Source organism: Helianthus annuus, chromosome 15, assembly GCF_002127325.2.
Source record: "Helianthus annuus cultivar XRQ/B chromosome 15, HanXRQr2.0-SUNRISE, whole genome shotgun sequence".
In the NCBI taxonomy this organism is placed as follows: Eukaryota; Viridiplantae; Streptophyta; class Magnoliopsida; order Asterales; family Asteraceae; genus Helianthus; species Helianthus annuus.
This window is the reverse complement of record NC_035447.2, coordinates 160045117-160053374: the sequence shown is the minus strand read 5'-3', so window position 1 is coordinate 160053374 and position 8258 is coordinate 160045117. Positions and strand designations below refer to the sequence as shown.

The 8258-nt window shown below is 39.7% G+C and overlaps 1 non-coding gene across 1 annotated transcript; it reads right to left on the bottom strand.

Moving 5' to 3' along the window:
* Nucleotides 1–7664: 7664 nt before the first annotated feature.
* On the bottom strand, nt 7665–7771 carry LOC118487754. Its single transcript, XR_004882697.1, has one exon. It is a non-coding gene; the product is annotated as a small nucleolar RNA R71 (small nucleolar RNA).
* Between the last annotated feature and the right edge of the window lie 487 nt (nt 7772–8258).

Here is an 8258-nt window from a genome sequence, read left to right as displayed (position 1 = left end):
CGATGTCATAGTCTTCTAGCTTAGTCTATTTTTTGGGTTGTGTTGTAGTCTTCGAGTCGTTTTTGTTTTGGTTGTGACTGTTTTGTCGTGTCAGGATTGTTTGGTTGTTATCCTAGTCTTGGTATGCCGAGACTAGTAGTGTGTATCGATGTCTTGATACACCCTGTTTTATTTGGTTGATATATAAAATTCACCGGGGTAACCCTTTACCCAAAAAAAAAGTCCAGGGCCAGTGATTTGGCTATCGCTAACTTCAGCCCAACACAGGTGTGACATCTGTTCCATCATGACCATCATACAAGTACGAATCCAATGAGATCTTGTGTTTCAATCTTGGAATTTGTACAAATAACTTGTGACCTTTGCTCATATCAATTCTCGTTCGATTTCGAGCTCTAAATCGCTTTCTGGAAAGTTATACGCGAACAAATGCATAAACGTAATCAGTTTAATGCGACAAACACTCCAAAACAGTGACATAGGTTTAACAAACCTTAAATAACCTTTACATAACTTAGAAATAAGTTTTGGAGGGTTTGGTGTGTCGAAATCAAGTTTATTCGATCACAGGGACTATTTGCGTCAAACTGCAAAAGTATACCGAATCGAATAGTAACGTACCTTTCGGAACTTGATCATAAGTTAAACATACCTTAAATATCCTTTACATAGCTTAGAAATAGGCTTTGAGGGGTTTGGTATGTGAAAATAAACTTATTGGTCAATCAGGGACTAAAACGTCAAAAAGTGCATAAGTTTGCATTTACGCGCATATCTTGCGTTCTGAACACATCCGGACATCCAAAAAATTTTGTAATCATTAGAATATTTTATTTTAGTGATTGGGATGCTAAAACGTCATTCGTTTCGCAATTTGGATCGTTTTCGCGTCCGTTATGATTTCCGTCGTAATTAACCGAACAACGCAATCGTACAGCCAAACAAACCGACATCTTTGACATTTCTGAGCATATTGCAAGTTCCCTATGTTTTAACATCCTTATGGAGCTTGAAAATGGGTTTGACGGGTGTTAGAAGTGACAAAACGCATCAAAAATCAAGTTTGGAGTCTCAGGGGCCTGTTCTGCCAATTAGTTAAAGTTCTTGCCAGCAACAAAGAGCATACGGACCGTATGGAGTCCTTTATGGTCCGTATAGCACCTCCAGTTTAGCAGAAACCATTTTCTGCAAAACCCAGCTGTTCCTTTGTTTTGTACATGGTTTCCTTCAAACCTTGAGCTGGTTTTGGACTCCCATAGTATTGAAAATCAGTGGGTACACATGGAGGGCCAAGATTGAAGCTCAAAGTTCGAGAAACGATCTTAATAGCTCTTAAATTCCTATAAATACCCACCATGTTTCATTTGTTTTCCCCACATTTGATCTGATTTATGCTCTAAGTTGAAGCCTTAGCTTCATATCTGAGCATTCTAGAACAAATTCTTCCTTTCTTTGACCTCTTGTAAGTTTCTTTCATGCTTTTATGCGTTTTTAAGCGTAAAAGTCAAACAGGGTTTGACTTTCTGCTTTGACCAGTCAATGGTTAACACAAAGTTCGTTTGAACTTCGCAACGTGAGCGTAATCACGATGGTCATAGTCCCTTGTGACTATACCTACTGATTACCACGTTGATTAGGTGTAGTGACGAGTCATAGTTTTGGTCAAAATACGTGTTTATGCGTATTTTGCAACCAAACTATTCTTGGGTATCAAAACCCTTTGTTTTGATATCACTTGTTTTCTAACTTAGTTAAACATGTTTCAACATGTTTAACTCGTCACTTTTAGTATAGTGCTTATATAGGGTCGTAAGATAAGCAGTCTAAACAACCGCTTAGACTTTCGCACCTGACCCGTTTGGTTGATCATTAGGATCCGACCAAACATATTTTGTGACCATAGTTGTATAGGGAATAACTTTCTGAGGTTATACCTTATGGTCACTTTGTTTAGTTAGTTGTATGATAGGTAATTTACATGCCTTAGGAAAATGACCAAAATGCCCTTTTTACGCATAAATTCATTTTAAGCATATGTAACCTAAATTTTGACATCTAAACTGATTAGGCAACATTATTAGACATGTTAAGGCATTTAATACTTGTCATAGGACTAGTTAGGCGGTTCGAACGCGTTTTACGCGAACGACGCGTTAAAGTAGCGTAAGCTACCTTAACAAGTCATAATGGGTCGTAAGCACTTAGGATAGGTTCCGATTTAGAATGTAGGATTTGTTAAACCATGTTACATGATTTCCTATACTCATTTGGTTTACGAAACCTCATTTTATCCGATCTTCTTAATTAGGTCCGGTTTATTAACGTAGTTACATATATTAGGTGTCGATTGATTCCGTGATCCCTCTAGCTTTGCTTGGTTGTTATTCAAAACTTCTAAGCATTCTCAAGTGAGTACATAGTTCCCCTCTTTTAGTGTTTTCAAATATTTTGGGGTGAAACACATGTGCCTACTTGTTACTTTCGTGCTTTTCGTGCTTTCATTACATATACTTTCTATGTTCATTAGTACACATATAGTACATGATTTCGTAATATTTTTGCTTCATATGTTCATTTAGCATATTTAGTACATTGTTTTCACATAACATGCTTACATTTGGTATGACATTTGGTTTGTTTAACGGGTTATAAATACGTTCATTAACACCGATCATGTCGCTCGGTAGTAGGTAGTGGTACCATAGGAATTGACAACTCCCATTCCTGAAATCCTAGGTTTGTTTGGGTAGAAGGAATGACATAATCCAAATACAGAATTTAGATAAACCTTTAATTTATTTAAGGGTTTGTCGCCACAGTCGCAAGGCTTGTGTTGGGATTGAACCCTACCAGAGGAACAGTTGATTAATGCCAAAATCGGATCAGGGCAGTGTATCCAAAATAAGCAGATGTTATGTTTACATTCTCTCCCCTTGAAAGTGGTTTCAACATCTAATGACCTCCATCCACTGATCCTTTACAACAAACTGTTGACTTACAACAGCTGATCAAGTTAAAGACTGATGAAGACTAAAGCCCTGTTGATCAATCTACTGCTATGGGTCAAGCACTGCTGAAGATATCAAGTACTGCTGGAGTCACAACAGTGGAAGGATAAAGCAGTAGTTTAGTCTTTCTTATGTAATGTATTGTAATCAGTAGTTAGCATAGCAGTGTTTGTATTAGATCAGTAGTTAGAGTTTATTAGGAGGTTAGATGTCACTTTCATGGTGACGTCACCAAAGATGCCATAGTGGTTTGAGCGTGCCTATAAATAGAACAGTACCCTGTACTGTTCAATTAGCTCTTCATCACTTTTCTTCCTGTACGAACAAACATTGTGAGCTCAGGCTGCGGTGGAGTTTGTTACATGTATGCATATTGTAAATGGAATCTTGGAATAAATTCAAGCATTCGGTTCAATGTTAAACTTGTGTGTTAAAAGCAATTCTCCTGTTTGATTGTGTGAAAAGTTTATTTCCATCTTAATTCCGCTGCATTTACTTATTCATCTTCATTATTTCTTAAATAAAAAACACAATAAAAAAGAAACTCAGATCCTAACAATTGGTATCAGAGCTCGGACAGTCAAATTTGATCTAACAATCATTTTGACATAAATAGTTCAGCTCACAGTCGTTGATACTGTTAGTTGTTCGTTTTGTTGAAAAACAGAGTAAGGTTTAATCACATTCAAAGTTGATTAATCAGTGCCTGTAAAACAACCAGGATGATGTCACAATCACAAGATGATAAGAATAACATCGGTTCACTTTTCAGACCACCCATGTTGAAACGTAATGAATACAACATTTGGGAGAGAAGGATGGGTCACATTCTTGCTCAACAGAATACCGGATGTTGGAGATCTGTTGTTTTTGGACCACATGTTCCTATGCTGCCAAGTGCTGAGGATTCAAAGAAGTTCAAACCTAAAAAACCTGAAAACTATACTGAAACTGATTTTCAAAAGTTCGAACTGGATGCCAAAGCATTTAGCATCATTGCATATGCTATTCCCAATGAAATTTATGCTGGGCTGTTACACTGTAACAGTGCCAAGGAATTATGGGATGCACTTAAGGAACAATTTGGGGGAACTGAAGAAGTTATTGAAAATAACAGGGAAATTTTGAATCAGCAGTATGAAACCTTTTGTCACATTAAGGGTAAATCATTGACTCAACAGTTTGAGCAATTCAGTTGTCTCATTAGTGAGCTAAGACTTGTTAAAGTTGAATTTGCTAAATCTACACAAAATAGCAGGTTTCTTAGATCACTACCTGAGAAATGGGATACAATTGCTTTTGTGACCAGAAACTCTGTTGAGTTCAAAGATCTGACACTGACCCAGCTTCATGGTAGACTCTTGACCTATGAAAGGGAGTTGAACCAGAAAAAGAAGTTCCAAGAGTCTGGAAAAGTTGCTGATGACTATTCATTTGGCAGCACAGCTCTTTTGGGTTAGGAAGAATCTGGTAGCAGTAGTAAGGATCAGAGTTATGATCATTACGTTGACATAACTGCTGGAGGAACCTTTAACAACTCTCATCCTCACTCTGTCAGCTCACAGTCGTTGATACTGTTAGTTGTTCGTTTTGTTGAAAAACAGAGTAAGGTTTAATCACATTCAAAGTTGATTAATCAGTGCCTGTAAAACAACCAGGATGATGTCACAATCACAAGATGATAAGAATAACATCGGTTCACTTTTCAGGCCACCCATGTTGAAACGTAATAAATACAACATCTGGGAGAGAAGGATGGGTCACATTCTTGCTCAACAGAATACCGGATGTTGGAGATCTGTTGTTTTTGGACCACATGTTCCTATGCTGCCAAGTGCTGAGGATTCAAAGAAGTTCGAACCTAAAAAACCTGAAAACTATACTGAAACTGATTTTCAAAAGTTCGAACTGGATGCCAAAGCATTTAGCATCATTGCATATGCTATTCCCAATGAAATTTATGCTGGGCTGTTACACTGTAACAGTGCCAAGGAATTATGGGATGCACTTAAGGAACAATTTGGGGGAACTGAAGAAGTTATTGAAAATAACAGGGAAATTCTGAATCAGTGATGTGTGTAAAATGAAACATATAAATCACATCAATTAAGGCATAAAACTAACCCTTTTTTAGTACTAATGTTGGAAAAAGAGTGTTTTTGTCTTCCTTTTGTATTTTCAGGATGAAATGAGCTCAAAATCACAAAAGAAGCAAAAAGACAGCTAATTCTACCATAAATACAAGAAAAAGGAACAAAAGTGGATTGCCCGGACCCTCAACGGCACCTCCCAAGGCAAAGGAGAAGAAACAGAGTCTGAACACGCCCCGTGTCCAGCGAACACGGGGGCGTGCCCAGGAAGCAGCAGAAAAGACAAACCAGTAGAAGCTTCCATTGCCCACCACGGGGTCGTGTCCAGCGAGCACGAGGGCGTGGTGAAAGTACAGCAGGCGCATTAATTGTAATTCGCAATTACAATTAATGAGGAGAGAGAGTGTCAGGCGGGCACGGGGCCGTGTCCAGCGAGCACGGGGGCGTGTCCAGCCTTCTGTTCAGCCTATAAATAGAGGAGCTTGGCTTCATTCTCTCTCATCCCTTGGCACACCACCTCTCTCACACCTCATCCACCACCCACCACCACCATAACACCATCATCCACCACCATCATCCATTGTCCATCGTAGAGTGTGTGAGTCGTCTCGGGATCCAAGATTGATCGTAAGAGTTCTTGACAATCAAGGCCATGTTTGCCTAAGTCTCTTACATCACTTGGTGAAGACAAGTGTTTAGTATAATACTTTTTATTTTTAATCTTTTGCACTTTTTATTTGGTTTTGTATTAATGACTTTAATAACTAGTTACTTATGTTGAAGGTGATCTTTCCTTATCGTTTGTCCGTGGTGTCTTGGCATTATTTTACTGTCTATATAAAATAAAAGATTTTCACCATTCATATCTCCACGGTCTATATGGAGGTATGTTGGCTACCTGGTCGGGGGTTAAGGGAACGGTTTGGTAAGGGTCTTGCCCTTGTTCAGCGTTTAGAGGTCCTGCTTGGGACCTGGGTCAAATTTAGTAGGATCTCCTTCAATGCCCATAGGTATTGGATGGCAGGGATCCAAACTCTTTGACCCCCTCATAAGTTAACTACTATTAATACTATAACCCGGTTATTTAGGACTGTATCCCTGCTGACTCAGACTACTTAGCCGAGGGTAACGTCACCGCCAAAAGCGGGGCCTACCATAATTTGCATTAATAACTTAATTCATTATCTTTCAATAATCCGACCCTTTAGGATTGTATCCTTGCTGACTCAAACTACTGGGTTGAGGGTAACGTCGCCTTCAAAAGAGGGGCCTACTACAATAACTAAGATAATCTCTTAAACAAGTGCAAAAGTGCGAAAATAATCAAAGGTTATACTAATACACGTGTCGGATCCAAGTGATTCATCTTGTCTATCTGTTTTTATTTTTATTTTTATTTTCAGCATTTAGTTAGTTTTATTTTTCTTAGTTTAAAACATTTTTCTAACTTTTTGATTTGATTAGACGTTGAGGATAAACCAGTATTAAAAGCTCTTGTGTCCTTGGACGACCTCGGTATCTTACCAACACTATACTACGTCCACGATGGGTGCACTTGCCCATATGTGTGTTTAGTGTTAGTGAATATCGTGTTTTATAAATTTAAAACTTGGCTAAAAGTGTAAAAAGGGCTTAATTATATATTAAAAACATATACACACTGACACGCATCAAGTTTTTGGCGCCGTTGCCGGGGACACAAGGATTTTAAGAAAGTTAGGAATCAACGGCCTAATCATATTTTTATTTTTCTTTAATTTTTTAGGATTTTTTCTTAGATTTTCAGCTTCTGCAGAGCTCAGCACGGGGCCGTGCCTGGTCGGACACGGGCCATGCTCAGCAAAGTTACTGGCAGTTTTTGTTTTTCAAGTTACAGAAGGCTGACCACGGGGCCGTGCCGGTGCAACACGGGGCCGTGTCCAACTTCCAGTAACTGGGATCTGGAAAACAATCACTGTATTTCCGACCACGGGGCCGTGTTCGCTCAACACGGGGCCGTGGTGAACCTTCTGACCGACATTCTTTTTTGTTTTTATTGCAGGACTTGGAACCCGACGCCATCCTCACGTAGTGTATGAGCTCCAGTTCCAATAAAGACATAAAAGAACCACTAGAAGAACCCGAACGCTTTCTCAGAAAAAGGTTAAAAGCCAAAAACCAAGAGAAGGTTTCGGGTGATCCACCCCCAATGGCGGACCAACGTACCCTTATGGATTATCTACGACCCACCGTAGGTAATCTAGGCGCCGCTATCAATGCTCCGAATGTCGAAGCCAATAACTTCGAACTTCGACCGCATTTGATACAAATGCTCCAAAACTCCGCAACCTTCCACGGGCTTGCGGACGAGGATTCTCATCTACATATAACTAATTTCTTAGAAATATGTGATACCTTTCGGATCAATGGAGCATCAAACGACGCCATACGCCTCCGTATGTTTCCGTTCTCACTAAAAGACCGAGCGAAAGCTTGGCTCAACACCCTCCCAGCTGGATCGGTAAACACCTGGGATGAACTAGCCCAAAAGTTTCTATATAAGTATTTCCCTCCTTCTAAAACTGCTAAATTAATGGCTGAAATTAACACATACTCACAAGAGGACGGGGAATCCTTATATGAAACATGGGAAAGGTTCAAGGAGCTATTACGCAAGTGTCCCCATCATGGCCTCGCAATATGGCAACAAGTATCCACTTTCTACAATGGATTGTTGCCACACACTAGGCAGACACTTGATTCTAGCTCCGGGGGACTTTTAGGTAATCGACGCCCACACGAAATATATAATCAGATTGAGGAAATTGCTCAAACCAATTTTCAATGGCACACTCCCCGGGGAAATAAGTCTATCGCCCCGGGCGCCCATAAGGTCGACGAAAGCACCTCTTTACAAGCCCAAATCGAGGCCCTTTCTTCAAAAATAAAAAAATTAGAAATGACAAAAACAGTCTCGGTTATGGCTTGTGAAGGGTGTGGCGGGTCACATGAAAATTGGAGTTGCATGAAAGAAACGGACGATCAACAAGAAATGGTAAACTACATTGATAATAGACCTAGGCCGTCGGGTCCTCCAACGGGAACTTACAACCAAGGATGGCGAAACCACCCAAACCTTGGTTGGAGGGAAACCAGCAATAGTAGTAACCAACAAACCCAA